This window comes from Pseudophryne corroboree, chromosome 3, assembly GCF_028390025.1.
Source record: "Pseudophryne corroboree isolate aPseCor3 chromosome 3, aPseCor3.hap2, whole genome shotgun sequence".
Taxonomy (NCBI): domain Eukaryota; kingdom Metazoa; phylum Chordata; class Amphibia; order Anura; family Myobatrachidae; genus Pseudophryne; species Pseudophryne corroboree.
In genome coordinates, this window is record NC_086446.1 from 84,116,410 (window position 1) to 84,132,393 (window position 15,984).

Below are 15,984 nucleotides of genomic sequence, written 5' to 3' on the forward strand. Positions count from 1 at the left end.
CCGGGCAGCCGCCCAGGAAGACCCCACCTTACGTGTAGAGTGGGCCTCGACAGACGTAGGACACGGCAAGCCTGCCGTAGAATACGCATGCTGGATAGTGAACCTGATCCAGAGAGATATCGTCTGCTTAGAAGCAGGACACCCAATTTTCTTGGGCTCATACAGGACAAACAGAGTCCGATTTCCTATGACGAGCAGTCCTTTTCACATAAACTGAGGAGTCAGTAGCCACTGGCACCACAATAGGTTGGTTGATATGAAATGCCGACACAACCTTCGGAAGAAACTGCTGACGTGTCCGGAGCTCAGCTCTATCTTCATGGAAGATCAAGTATGGGCTTTTACACGATAAAGCCCCCAGCTCCGACACACGTCTAGCAGAAGCTAAAGCCAACAAAGTGACAGTTTTTCACGTAAGAAATCTGACTTCAACCTCCTGCAGAGGCTCGAACCAGTCCGATTAGAGGAACTGCAACACCACGTTAAGGTCCCAAGGTGCTGTAGGCGGTACAAAGGGAGGTTGGATGTGCAGAACTCCCTTCAAAAAGGTCTGAACCTCAGGGAAGGCAGCCAATTGTTTTTGGAAGAAAACGGATAGGGCCGAAATCTGGACCATCACAGATCCCAACTTTAGGCCCATATCCACACCAGCTTGTAAGAAGAGGAGAAACCGTCCCAGTTGAAACTCCACCGCAGGAAATTTCTTGGACTCACACCAAGATACATATTTTTTCCAGATTCGATGGTAATGTTTAGAACAGGCATTACCAACCGCGGTCCTCAAGGCACACCAACAGTGCAGGTTTTAGTGATATCCAGCCTTCAGCACAGGTGACTTAATTAGTAGCTGAGCTATTTTAACCATCTGTGCTGCAGCCTGGATATAACTAAAACCTGCACTGTTGGTGTGCCTTGAGGACTGTGGTTGGGAATGCCTGGTTTAGACGTTACTCCTTTCCTAGCCTGTATCAGGGAAGGAATAACCTTGTTCGGAATGCCCTTCCGAGCTAGTATCTGGCGTTCAACCTCCATGCCATCAAACGTAGCCGTGGTAAGTCTTGATAGGCGAACAGCCCCTGCTGCAGCAGGTCCTCCCGAAGAGGAAGAGGCCTCGGCTCTTCTAGCAGTAGATCCGCGTACCAAGACCTTCTTGGCCAATCTGGAGCAATGAGGATCGCTTGAACCCTTGTTCTCCTTATGATCTTTAGCACTCTTGGAATGAGTGGAAGTGGAGGAAACACGCACACCGACTGGAACACCCACGGAGACACTAGGGTGTCCACCGCCACGGCGTGCGGGTCCCTCGACCTGGTACAATACCTCTGAAGCTTCTTGTTGAGACGAGAGACCATCATGTCTATTTGAGGTATACCCCAAAGATTTGTCACCTCCGTGAACACCTCCGGATGGAGTCCCCACTCCCCTGGATGGAGATCGCTTCTGCTGAGGAAGTCCGCTTCCCAGTTGTCTACTCCCGGAATGAAGATTGCGGACAGCGCCAACGCGTGTTTTTCTGCCCAGAGGATGATTCTTGTCACCTCTGACATTGCAGCTCTGCTCTTCATTCCGCCCTATCGGTCGATGTAAGCCACTGTCGTTACATTATCCGACTGCACTTGAATGGCCCGATTTCACAGAAGATGGGCTGCTTGGAGAAGACCGTTGTAGACGGCTCTTAGTTCTAGAATGTTTAATCGGCAGGCTGGCTTCCATACTTGACCACCTTCCTTGGAAGGTCTCCCCTTGAGTGACTGCACCCCAGCCTCAGAGAGTTGCATCCATGGTTAGAAGGATCCAGTCCTGAATCCCAAACCTGCGGCCCTCCAGAAGGTGAGGCAGTTGCAACCACCAGAGGAGTGAAATCCTGGCCTTTGGCGACAGACGTATCCGCTGGTGCATATGTAGATGGGATCCCAACCACCTGTCCAGGAGATCCAGTTGGAAGGACCGAGTATGAAACCTCCCATACTGTAGTGCCTCGTAAGAGGCCACCAACTTCCCCAGAAGGCGAATGCACTGATGAACAGACACCCGAGCTGGCTTCAGGACATCCCGGACCATTGTGTGCATCACCAACGCTTTTTCCTCTGGAAGGAACACCCTCTGTAATCCCGTGTCGAGGATCATTCCCAGAAATGACAGCCTCCTGGTTGGTTCCAAATTTGATTTTGGAAGAATCAGAATCCAATCGTGTTCCCCGAGCAGGTGGGTCGTGAGAAGGGTGGACTGTAACAGCTTCTCCTTGGACGGTGCCTTTATCAGCAGATCGTCCAGATATGGAATTATGTTCACCCCCTGTCTGCGGAGGAGAACCATCATTTCCGCCATCACCTTGGCGAAAACCCTCGGTGCTGTGGAGAGGCCAAATGGCAGAGCCTGCAACTGATAGTGACAGTCCAACAGTGTAAATCGGAGATAAGCCTGATGCAGCGGCCAAATCAGAATGTGGAGGTACGCATCCTTGATATCCAGGGATACCATGAATTCCCCCTCCTCCAGACTTTAAATCACCGTCCTTAAAGATTCCATTTTGAACTTGAACTCCTTCAGAAAGGGGTTTAGCGATTTTAGGTTCAGAATGGGTCTGACCAAACCACCGGGTTTCGGTACCATGAAAAGGTTTATTTTAAACTAGAGATGTGCGGCTGGCACTTTTCGTGTTTTGCGTTTTGGTTCTAATTCCACTTTCGTGTTTTGGTTTGATTTTGCCAAAACCATCATTTCGTGTTTTGGTTTTGGAGCTGGATGATTTTTGAAAAAAACATAAAAACAGCTAAAAGCACAGAATTTGGGGGTAATTTTGATCCTACTGTATTATTAACCTCAATAACATTCATTTTCACTCATTTCCAGTCTATTCTGAACACCTCATACCTCACAATATTGTTTTTAGGCCAAAAGGTTGCACTGAGGTGGCTGTATGACTAAGCTTAGCGACACAAGTGTGCGGCACAAACACCTGGCCCATCTAGGGGTGGCACTGCAGTTACAGACAGGATGGCACTTAAAAAAAACTAGTCCCCAAACAGCACATGATGCAAAGAAGAAAAAGAGGTGCAAGCTGGAGTTGTCCTTGGGCCCTCACACCCACCCTTATGTTATATAAACAGGACATGCACACTTTAACAAACCAATCATTTCAGCGACAGGGTCTGCCACACGACTGTGGCTGAAATGACTGGTTTGTTTGGGCCCCCATCAAAAAAGTAGCAATCAATCTCTCCTTGCACAAACTGGCTTCTACAGAGGCAAGATGCCGACCTCATCCTCCGATTCCTCTCCCCTTTCACTGTGTACATCCTCCTCCTCAAAGAGTATTAATTCGTCCCCACTGGAATCCACCATCTCAGGTCCCTGTGTACTTTCTGGAGGCAATTGCTGGTAAAGGTCTTCCCGGAGGAATTTATAATTCTGACATGCCTACTTGGATGCTGTCACCGCATTTTTTCGGGCCACCGACAGCATCTCCTGCACCCCCCCGCCATTTTTCAAAAAATTCTGCACCACCAAATTAATTGTATGTGCAAACCATGGGACATGCTGGAATTTGCTAAGATGTAATGCACGCACAATATTGGTGGCGTTGTCCGATATCACAAATCCCCAGGAGAGTCCAATTGGGGTAAGCCATTCTGCAATGATGTTTTTCAGTTTCTGTAAGAGGTTGTCAGCTGTGTGCCTCTTAAGGAAAGCGGAGATACATTGAGTAGCCTGCCTAGGAACGAGGTGGCGTTTGCGAGATGCTGCTACTGGTGCAGCTGCTGTTCTTGCTGCGGGAGGCAATACATCTACCCAGTGGGCTGTTACAGTCATATAGTCCTTAGTCTGCCTTGTTCCACTTGTCCACATGTCCGTGGTTAAGTGGACACTGGATACAACTGCATTTTGTAGGACACTGGTGACTCTTTTTCTGACGTCTGTGTACATTCTCGGCATCGCCTGCCTAGAGAAGTGGAACCTAGATGGGATTTGATACCGGGAACACAGTACCTCAAACAATTCTCTAAGTCCCACTGAACTAATGGCGGATACCGGACGCACGTCTAACACCAACATAGCTGTCAAGGCCTCAGTTATCCGCTTTGCAAAAGGATGACTGCTATCATATTGCATCTTCCTCACAAAGGACTGTTGGACAGTCAGTGGCTTACTGAAAGTAGTACAAGTGGTCTTCCGACTTCCCCTCTGGGATGACGATCGACTCCCAGCAGCAACAGCAGGCGTACCACTCAAGGATCCTAGGAGAGGACTCCTCAGTCTTGACAGTGACATGGCCTGCAGGACTACGGACGTTCCTGACTGAGGAGGAAGTTGACGTTGAGGGAGTTGGTAGTGTGGCTTGCAGGAGCTTGGGTACAGGGGGAAGAAGGGATTTAGGTGTCAGTGGACTGCTTACGCTCTTATCCAAAGTTTCACAACTCGACACTGACTTCTGATGAATGCGCAGCAGGTGACGTATAAGGGAGGATGTTCCTAGGTGGTTAACATCCTTACACCCTACTTATTCCAGATTGACAGAGGCAACAGATGGCTTGACACCTGTTGTCCGGATTTGTGGAGAAATAATTCTACACCGAAGAGGTGGCTTTTTTGGTAGTTTGCCCAGGTATCACAATGGGCTTCTTCATCCCACGGACAACAGGTGTCTCCCCCGGTGCCTGACGTAAACCACATCACCATCAGAATCCTCATTGTCAACTTCCTCCTCAGCGCCAGCAACACCCATATCCTCATCCTGGTGTACTTCAACAGTGACATCTTCAATTTCAGTATCATTAACTGGACTGTGGGTGCTCCTTCTAGCACTTGCAGGGGGCGTGCAAATGGTTGAAAGAGCCACCTCTTCTCGTCCAGTGTTGGGAAGGTCAGGCATTGCAACTGCCAACACACTTGGACTCTACTTGGGGATTTGTGATACCATCTCAGAGCGCACAGTTCTTTTCAGTGCTCTTTCCAGCTTAATATTTAATTTTTCTAGCGGGAGGATGAGGGCTTCCATCGTCATGTGAAGCTGAATCACTAGTCATGAACATAGGCCAGGGCCTCAGCCGTTCCTTGCCACTCCGTGTCGTAAATGCCATATTGGCAAGTTTACATTTCTCCTAAAACCATTTAAATTTCTTTTTTAGGGTCTTTTTACTGAACTTTGGCTTTTTGGATTTTAAATGCCCTCTACTATCACAATGGGAATCGGCCTTGGCAGACGACGTTGGTGGCATTTCATCGTCTATGTCATGGCTAGTGGCAGCAGCAGCTTCAGCACTAGGAGGAAGTGGTTCTTGATCTTTCCCTATTAACTCCTCCAAATGTTTTTTCTCCATTATTTTCTTGAGTTATATAACACAGTATGCGGCACAGGAGAGCGTACCCCTACACCTCACAGGGCAAACCCTGTAAAAATTATTTTGATTAAATATTAATAACCCCTTTATTTGGAGTAAATAATATACAGCACAGGACAGCACCACTGAATTTATATGGCAGCACCACTGGACTGGATTTATACAGAATTATATGGATTTACATGGAATTATACGGCAGAATAACTGGAATTATACGCCAGTATCACGGGAATTATATGGCAGTATCACAGGAATTATGCGGCAATGTCACAGGAATTATACGCCAGTATTCCGAAAATTATACGGCAATGTCACAGGAATTATACGCCAGTATTCCGAAAATTATACGGCAATGTCACAGGAATTATACGCCAGTATTCCGAGAATTATACAGCAATGTCACAGGAATTATACACCAGTATTCCGAGAATTATACGGCAATGTCACAGGAATTATACGGCAATATCATACGAATTATACGCCAGTATTCCGAGAATTATACGGCAATGTCACAGGAATTATACGGCAATATCATACGAATTATACGTCAGTATTCCGAGAATTATACGGCAATGTCACAGGAATTATACGCCAGTATTCCGAGAATTATACGGCAATGTCACAGGAATTATACGGCAATATCATACGAATTATACGCCAGTATTCCGAGAATTATACGGCAATGTCATAGGAATTATACGGCAATGTCACAGGAATTATACGCCAATATTCTGAGAATTATACAGCAATATCATAGGAATTATATGCCAGTATTCCGAGAATTATACGGCAATGTCACAGGAATTATACGGCAATATCATACGAATTATATGCCAGTATTCCGAGAATTATACGGCAATGTCACAGGAATTATACGGCAATATCATACGAATTATACGCCAGTATTCCGAGAATTATACGGCAATGTCACAGGAATTATACGCCAGTATTCCGAGAATTATACGGCAATGTCACAGGAATTATACGGCAATATCATACGAATTATACGCCAGTATTCCGAGAATTATACGGCAATGTCATAGGAATTATACGACAGTATTCCGAGAATTATACGGCAATGTCACAGGAATTATACGCCAATATTCCGAGAATTATACGGCAATATCATAGGAATTATATGCCAGTATTCCGAGAATTATACGGCAATGTCACAGGTATTATACGCCAGTATCACGGGAATTATACGGCAATATCACGGGAATTATACGCCAGTAACACTGGATATATGGCAGCAGAGGACACCACTGTGACTGGTCACTGGACTGATGCTACACAAGACACTAGCCCTGGTCTGATGCAAAACAACACAGCAAAACTGCAAGGGACTTATACAGCAGCCAGCAGCAATGGGGACATATAGCAGCAGAGGACACCAACACTGTGACTGGCTGGACTGATGCAGCACAATACACTTTCCCGCCCCCACACAGACACTGAGGACAGAGACACGTCCTCTCACTAAACTCTCCGAGACTGGAGTAAAAATGGCCGCCACGCACGGCTCCTTATATGGAATCCAAATCCCGCAAGAATCCGTCAGCGGGATGATGACGTTTTGCCTCGTTCGGGTTTCCGAGTCAGGCGGGAAAACCCGAGCCGGGCTCGGAACCGGGTTCAGAGTGTGAAGTTCCATACGGTTCGGTTCTCTGAGAACCGAACCCGCTCATCTCTATTTTAAACGTTTATTTTTTTCAGGTAGGCTGTTGGGCAACAGTATACAGGTGAAACTCAGATAATTAGAATATCGTGCAAAAATAAGAATTTACTTACCGATAATTCTATTTCTCGGAGTCCGTAGTGGATGCTGGGGTTCCTGAAAGGACCATGGGGGAATAGCGGCTCCGCAGGAGACAGGGCACAAAAAGTAAAGCTTTAGGATCAGGTGGTGTGCACTGGCTCCTCCCCCTATGACCCTCCTCCAAGCCTCAGTTAGGATACTGTGCCCGGACGAGCGTACACAATAAGGAAGGATTTATGAATCCCGGGTAAGACTCATACCAGCCACACCAATCACACTGTACAACCTGTGATCTGAACCCAGTTAACAGTATGATAACAGCGGAGCCTCTGAAAAGATGGCTCACAACAAATAATAACCCGATTTTTGTAACTATGTACAAGTAATGCAGATAATCCGCACTTGGGATGGGCGCCCAGCATCCACTACGGACTCCGAGAAATAGAATTATCGGTAAGTAAATTCTTATTTTCTCTATCGTCCTAGTGGATGCTGGGGTTCCTGAAAGGACCATGGGGATTATACCAAAGCTCCCAAACGGGCGGGAGAGTGCGGATGACTCTGCAGCACCGAATGAGAGAACTCCAGGTCCTCCTTAGCCAGGGTATCAAATTTGTAGGATTTTACAAACGTGTTTGCCCCTGACTAAATAGCCGCTCGGCAAAGTTGTAAAGCCGAGACCCCTCGGGCAGCCGCCCAAGATGAGCCCACCTTCCTTGTGGAATGGGCATTTACATATTTTGGCTGTGGCAGGCCTGCCACAGAATGTGCAAGCTGAATTGTATTACACATCCAACTAGCAAAAGTCTGCTTAGAAGCAAGAGCACCCAGTTTGTTGGGTGCATACAGGATAACAGCAAGTCAGTTTTCCTGACTCCAGCCGTCCTGGAACCTATATTTTCAGGGCCCTGACCACATCTAGCAACTTGGAGTCCTCCAAGTCCCTAGTAGGCGCAAGACACCACAATAAGCTGGTTCAGGTGAAACACTGACACCACCTTAGGGAGAGAACTGGGGACGAGTCCGCAGCTCTGCCCTGTCCGAATGGACAAACAGATATGGGCTTTTTTGAGAAAAAAACCACCAATTTGACACTCGCCTGGTCCAGGCCAGGTCCAAGAGCATGTTCACTTTTCATGTGAGATGCTTCAAATCCACAGATTTGACTGGTTTTAAACCAATGTGTTTTGAGGAATCCCAGAACTACGTTGAGATCCCACAGTGCCACTGGAGGCACAAAAGGGGGTTGTATATGCAATACTCCCTTGACAAACTTCTGGACTTCAGGAACTGAAGCCAATTCTTTCTGGAAGAAAAATCGACAGGGCCGAAATTTGAACCTTAATGGACCCCAATTTGAGGCCCATAGACACTCCTGTTTGCAGGAAATGCAGGAATCGACCGAGTTGAAATTTCTTCGTGGGGCCTTCCTGGCCTCACACCACGCAACATATTTTCGCCACATGTGGTGATAATGTTGTGCGGTCACCTCCTTTCTGGCTTTGACCAGGGTAGGAATGACCTCTTCCTGAATGCCTTTTCCCTTAGGATCCGGCGTTCCACCGCCATGCCGTCAAACGCAGCTGCGGTAAGTCTTGGAACAGACATGGTACTTGCTGAAACAAGTCCCTTCTTAGCGGCAGAGGCCATAAGTCCTCTGTGAGCATCTCTTGAAGTTCCGGGTACCAAGTCCTTCTTGGCCAATCCGGAGCCATGAGTATAGTTCTTACTCCTCTACGTCTTATAATTCTCAGTACCTTAGGTATGAAAAGCAGAGGATGGAACACATACACCGACTGGTACACCCACGGTGTTACCAGAACGTCCACAGCTATTGCCTGAGGGTCTCTTAACCTGGCGCAATACCTGTCCCGTTTTTTGTTCAGACGGGACGCCATCATGTCCACCTTTGGTAATTCCCAACGGTTTACAATCATGTGGAAAACTTCCCCATGAAGTTCCCACTCTGCCGGGTGGAGGTCGTGCCTACTGAGGAAGTCTGCTTCCCAGTTTCCATTCCCGGAATGAAACACTGCTGACAGTGCCATCACATGATTTTCCGCCCAGCGAAAAGTCCTTGCAGTTTTTGCCACTGCCCTCCTGCTTCTTGTGCCGCCCTGTCTATTTACGTGGGCGACTGCCGTGATGTTTTATCCCACTGGATCAATACCGGCTGACCTTGAAGCAGAGGTCTTGCTAAGCTTAGAGCATTATAAATTTACCCTTAGCTATATTTATGTGGAGAAAAGTCTCCAGACTTGATCACACTCCCTGGAAATTTTTTCCTTGTGTGACTGCTCCCCAGCCTCTCGGGCTGGCCTCCGTGGTCACCAACATCCAAAACTGAATGCCGAATCTGCGGCCCTCTAGAAGATGAGCACTCTGTAACCACCACAGGAGAGACACCCTTGTCCTTGGATATAGGGTTATCCGCTGATGCGATCCGGACCATTTGTCCAGCAGATCCCACTGAAAAGTTCTTGCATGAAATCTGCCGACTGGAATTGCTTCGAAGGAAGTCACCATTTTTTTTTACCATGGCCCTTGTGCAATGATGCACTGATTTTAGGAGGTTCCTGACTAGCTCGGATAACTCCCTGGCTTTCTCTTCCGGGAGAAACACCTTTTTCTGGACTGTGTCCAGAATCATCCCTAAGCACAGGAGACTTGTTGTCGGGATCAGCTGCGATTTTGGAATATTTAAAATCCACCCCTGCTGTTGTAACAGTATCCGAGATAGTGCTACTCCGACCTCCAACTGTTCCCTGGACTTTGCCCTTATCAGGAGATCGTCCAAGTAAGGGATAATTAAGACGCCTTTTCTTCGAAGAAGAACCATCATTTCGGCCATTACCTTGGTAAAGACCCGGGGTGCCGTGGACAATCCAAACGGCAGCGTCTGAAACTGATAGTGACAGTTCTGTACCACGAACCTGAGGTACCCTTAGTGATAAGGGCAAATTTGGGACATGGAGGTAAGCATCCCTGATGTCTCGGGACACCATATAGTCCCCTTCTTCCCGGTTCGTTATCACTGCTCTGAGTGACTCCATCTTGATTTGAACCTTTGTAAGTGTTCAAATTTTTTTAGATTTAGAATAGGTCTCACCTAGCCTTCTGGCTTCAGTACCACAATATAGTGTGGAATAATACCCCTTTTCTTGTTGTAGGAGGGGTAATTTAATTATCACCTGCTGGAAATACAGCTCGTGAATTGTTTCCCATACTGCCTCCTTGTCGGAGGGAGACCTTGGTAAAGCAGACTTCAGGAGCCTGCGCAGGGGAAACGTCTCGACATTCCAATCTGTACCCCTGGGATACTACTTGTAGGATCCAGGGGTCCTGTACGGTCTCAGCGTCATGCTGAGAGCTTGTCAGAAGCGGTGGAACGCTTCTGTTCCTGGGAATGGGCTGCCTGCTGCAGTCTTCTTCCCTTTCCTCTATCCCTGGGCAGATATGACTCTTATAGGGACGAAAGGACTGAAGCTGAAAAGACGGTGTCTTTTTCTGCAGAGATGTGACTTAGGGTAAAAACGGTGGATTTTCCAGCAGTTGCCGTGGCCACCAGGTCCGATGGACCGACCCCAAATAACTCCTCTTCCTTTATACGGCAATACACCTTTGTGCCGTTTGGAATCTGCATCACCTGACCACTGTCGTGTCCATAAACATCTTCTGGCAGATATGGACATCGCACTTACTCTTGATGCCAGAGTGCAAATATCCCTCTGTGCATCTCGCATATATAGAAATGCATCCTTTAAATGCTCTATAGTCAATAAAATACTGTCCCTGTCAAGGGTATCAATATTTTTAGTCAGGGAATCCGACCAAGCCACCCCAGCTCTGCACATCCAGGCTGAGGCGATCGCTGGTCGCAGTATAACACCAGTATGTGTGTATATACTTTTTATGATATTTTCCAGCCTCCTGTCAGCTGGCTCCTTGAGGACGGCCCTATCTATAGACGGTACCGCCACTTGTTCTGATAAGCGTGTGAGCGCCTTATCCACCCTAAGGGGTGTTTCCCAACGCGCCCTAACTTCTGGCGGGAAAGGGTATACCGCCCATATTTTCTATCGGGGGGGAACCCATTTAATTTATCTGATTCAGGAAAAACTACGGTAGTTTTTTCACATCCCACATAATACCCTCTTTTGTGGTACTTGTAGTATCAGAAATATGTAACACCTCCTTCATTGCCCTTAACGTGTGGCCCTAATAAGGAATACGTTTGTTTATTCACCGTCGACACTGGATTCAGTGTCCCTGTCTGTGTCTGTGTCGACCGACTAAAGTAAACGGGCGTTTTAAAACCCCTGACGGTGTTTTTGAGACGTCTGGACCGGTACTAATTGTTTATCGGCCGTCTCATGTCGTCAACCGACCTTGCCGCGTGTTGACATTATCACGTAATTCCCTAAATAAGCCATCCATTCCGGTGTCGACTCCCTAGAGAGTGACATCACCATTACAGGCAATTGCTCCGCCTCCTCACCAACATCGTCCTCATACATGTCGACACACACGTACCGACACACAGCACACACACAGGGAATGCTCTGATAGAGGACAGGACCTACTAGCCCTTTGGAGAGACAGAGGGAGAGTTTGCCAGCACACACCAAAAACGCTATAATTATATAGGGACAACCTTATATAAGTGTTTTCCCTTATAGCATCTTTTTTATATATTTTTAACGCCAAATTAGTGCCCCCCCTCTCTGTTTTAACCCTGTTTCTGTAGTGCAGTGCAGGGGAGAGCCTGGGAGCCTTCCCTCCAGCCTTTCTGTGAGGGAAAATGGCGCTGTGTGCTGAGGAGATAGGCCCCGCCCCTTTTTCGGCGGCCTCGTCTCCCGCTCTTAACGGATTCTGGCAGGGGTTAAATATCTCCATATAGCCCCCGGAGGCTATATGTGAGGTATTTTTAGCCAAAAATAGGTTTTCATTGCCTCCCAGGGCGCCCCCCTCCCAGCGCCCTGCACCCTCAGTGACTGCCGTGTGAAGTGTGCTGAGAGGAAATGGCGCACAGCTGCAGTGCTGTGCGCTACCTTAAGAAGACTGAGGAGTCTTCATGCCGCCGATTCTGGACCTTCTTCTTGTTTCAGCATCTGCAAGGGGGCCGGCGGCGAGGCTCCGGTGACCATCCAGGCTGTACCTGTGATCGTCCCTCTGGAGCTAATGTCCAGTAGCCAAAGAAGCCAATCCATCCTGCACGCAGGTGAGTTCACTTCTTCTCCCCTAAGTCCCTCGTTGCAGTGATCCTGTTGCCAGCAGGACTCACTGTAAAATAAAAAACCTAAGCTAAACTTTTCTAAGCAGCTCTTTAGGAGAGCCACCTAGATTGCACCCTTCTCGGCCGGGCACAAAAATCTAACTGAGGCTTGGAGGAGGGTCATAGGGGGAGGAGCCAGTGCACACCACCTGATCCTAAAGCTTTACTTTTTGTGCCCTGTCTCCTGCGGAGCCGCTATTCCCCCATGGTCCTTTCAGGAACCCCAGCATCCACTAGGACGATAGAGAAAGTTAATTTATTTCAGTATTTCAACTTAAAAGGTGAAACTAATATATTATATAGACTCATTACATGCAAAGTGAGATATTATAAGCCTTTATTTGTTATAAGTTTGATGACTGAAAAATCGGCTAAATGATAAGATCGTTGGTTGTCAAAATTGCTAAAATCGCCAAGTTTATAGGGCCCTTAAGACAGCACACTGAGCGGCAATATTACAAGTCTATGTGTCCCATCAGTGTAATGTTGCTACACTAGGATTATGAACTAAAGGCCTCTCCTCATAAGAATACAGTCATATGAGCTGTGTTTCCACTACAACACACAGTGTACTGAGTGGCAGTGACAATCATTTCAATATTAGCAGAAGAATTGTTAAAACACCGCCATTCAGCACTTGTATACGCCCACATTGCAGTCATACATGAGGAGACCCCTCTACAAGAACCTGCTGTTTGTGCTGTATACTCAGGGCTATGTATGGCATGCTGAGCAGCACACAGATTATTACATGCACCAGTATATGATATAACTAGCAGATCCCTGATATATTGCATGCGTTATACACAACACAGCGTGCTAAGTGGCAACTCTCACTAGCAATACTTCTCAACATTGATGAACAAGCATTCTCCTCTTTACTAATATCCAGATTCAACTATAACTGGACATCAGAGCCCACTCCACCTGTGCTTTAATCAGGACACTAGAGCCTGCTCCACCTGTGATATCAGGACACTAGAGCCTGCTCCACCTGTGATATCAGGACACTAGAGCCTGCTCCACCTGTGCTGTAATCAGGACACTAGAGTCTGCTCCACCTGTGCTGTAATCAGGACACTAGAGTCTGCTCCACCTGTGCTGTAATCAGGACACTAGAGTCTGCTCCACCTGTGCTGTAATCAGGACACTAGAGCCTGCTCCACTTGTGATATAACCAGGACACTAGAGCCTTCTCCACCTGTGCTGTAATCAGGAAACTAGAACCTGCTCCACCTGTGATATAATCTTGACACTACTAGAGCCTGCTCGGTCATGTGGGAGGTATGTCCACCTGTGATATAATCAGGACACTAAAGCCCGGTCCACCTGTTTTATAATAATAAAAATATAATAATAAATACCATTACCTTAGCCAGAAACAGCTATGTCACCTACTCAGCAGTCACCCGGAAAATGTTACCGCTGCCACAGAGCGCCGGTAGTCAGGCGGAAGCACAGGCTGGAAGCCAGGTGTAACGCAAAGACCGGAAGTTAGGTAAAGTTGGAACGCACATGCCGGAAGTCAGGTGGAAGTTGGACCGCACAGGCCGGAAGTCATGTGGAACGCACAAGCCGGAAGCCTGGTGTGTAACGTAAACAGGAGGGAGGCGACAGTGAGCGGGAGCGGGTAAATCAGCGGCAGCAGCTGGAAATGTAATGTGATATAATAAAGATGCGTTTACATCTTGCAGGTACACGGGTGAGGCGTTTTAATGTCACCATTATCCGGCTGTGAGGCGGCACCATGCGGCTGTGCAGTCGGGATTACCATAATGGGGCATCATGGCGCTATCCCCCTCCTGGCCTCATACATACCTCCCAACATTGCCCGGGCCTCTCCAGGAGGGATAGAATGCTCTGTTTCTGGACTTCCCACTTCATGTATGAGTGACTGCCATCGCCTGTGTTGAACTAGTTGTTTGATAAGAAAAGTGTCTTGCCACAGGTGATAGCAATAATTAATTAAGAGGGAAGTCCAGGAACAGAGCATTCTGTCCCTCCTTGAGAGGGTCATGTTGGGAGGTATGCTCATACCTCATGGCTCCCACCTCAGACTCATGATACTCCCATCATCCCCCATATGCCCAGCACTGTATTTCCCCTTATGGTGTATTATAGCCACAGTACAGCCACATTTGTTAATATTATCATACATCTATAGCTACTTAATTGACGTGGTGACCAATTTATTCTATTGTACTTCAATTTACATATTAATTTTGATCTATTTAATTTATTTAATTTCATTATGACCCATTTTATCATCCGCTTAGGCAGCAATATGTGGGATATATATATATATATATATATATATATATATACACACACACACACACACACACACACACACACACACACGTGTGTGTGTGTCCATGTCCGGAATTACAGACGAGGCGGCACTCTATCGGTCTTATTTGAAAACATAAGCGTGGTTTATGGTTTATTGCTCCATAGGCCAACGTTTCAAGGCTGTGCAGCCTTTTTGTCAGGGCCTATATCACGCCCTGACGAAAAGGCTGCACAGCCTTGAAACGGCCTATGGAGCAATAAACCATTCTTCTGTTTTCAAATAAGACAGATAAAGTGCCGCCTCGTCTGTAATTCAGGATATGGATACGTATTAATTCTAGGAGGGCACACCGGCAGTTGCACCATTGAACCCAGAGTGCCAATCTACACAGCTATATATATATATAACAACGTGGAACCTTGCTCACGTTAAAGTGTACTTGCCGGGTGCCAGCCAGTCGCGCTGCAGCAAGGCAACTTGTAGTACATAGAATCCGAAGGCGGCACTCCGTAAATAATCAAGCAAAACAACCAATAGGTGAAGCAGTGCTTTAATGCTTGCTTGACTAAAGCGCTGAAACGTTGCTTCACCTATTGGTTGTTTTGCTTGATTATATACGGAGTGCCGCCTTTGGATCCTATAGATATATATATATAAATAATTGTGTGTGTGTAGAATATAAAATCTATACATTATTTCTCTGACGTCCTAAGTGGATGCTGGGGACTCCGTCAGGACCATGGGGAATAGCGGCTCCGCAGGAGACAGGGCACAAAAGTAAAAGCTTTAGGATCAGGTGGTGTGCACTGGCTCCTCCCCCTATGACCCTCCTCCAAGCCTCAGTTAGGTTTTTGTGCCCGGCCGAGAAGGGTGCAATCTAGGTGGCTCTCCTAAAGAGCTGCTTAGAGTAAAAGTTTTGTTAGGTTTTTTATTTTCAGTGAGTCCTGCTGGCAACAGGCTCACTGCAACGAGGGACTTAGGGGAGAAGAAGTGAACTCACCTGCGTGCAGGATGGATTGGCTTCTTAGGCTACTGGACACTAGCTCCAGAGGGACGATCACAGGTACAGCCTGGATGGGTCACCGGAGCCGCGCCGCCGACCCCCTTGCAGATGCTGAAGAGAGAAGAGGTCCAGAAATCGGCGGCTGAAGACTTCTCAGTCTTCATGAGGTAGCGCACAGCACTGCAGCTGTGCGCCATTGCTCTCAGCACACTTCACACCAACGGTCACTGAGGGTGCAGGGCGCTTGGGGGGGCGCCCTGGGCAGCAATGAAAGTACCTATACTGGCTAAAAATACATCACATATAGCCCCT

At 47.3% G+C, this 15,984-nt stretch overlaps 2 protein-coding genes across 9 annotated transcripts in view; one reads left to right on the top strand and one right to left on the bottom strand.

The window, feature by feature from the left end:
- LOC135057040 (oocyte zinc finger protein XlCOF6-like) overlaps positions 1-14,284 on the bottom strand; it is a 189,144-nt gene extending 174,860 nt beyond the window's left edge. The window contains exons 1-2 of one of the 5 annotated variants that reach the window (XM_063962897.1): positions 14,195-14,267; positions 13,747-14,024 (exon numbers count right to left, since the gene is read on the bottom strand). The gene's annotated coding sequence lies outside the window, so the exon portion shown is untranslated. Of the gene's footprint in view, positions 1-13,612; positions 13,661-13,746; positions 14,065-14,194 lie in introns of those variants that run through there. The other 4 variants (XM_063962894.1, XM_063962898.1, XM_063962895.1 and 1 more) reach the window with 4 other exon arrangements.
- LOC135057056 (gastrula zinc finger protein XlCGF26.1-like) overlaps positions 13,929-15,984 on the top strand; it is a 103,687-nt gene continuing 101,631 nt past the window's right edge. For 2 of the 4 annotated variants that reach the window (XM_063962942.1, XM_063962945.1), the window contains exon 1: positions 13,950-14,032. The gene's annotated coding sequence lies outside the window, so the exon portion shown is untranslated. Of the gene's footprint in view, positions 14,071-15,984 lie in introns of all 4 variants that reach the window. The other 2 variants (XM_063962943.1, XM_063962944.1) reach the window with 2 other exon arrangements.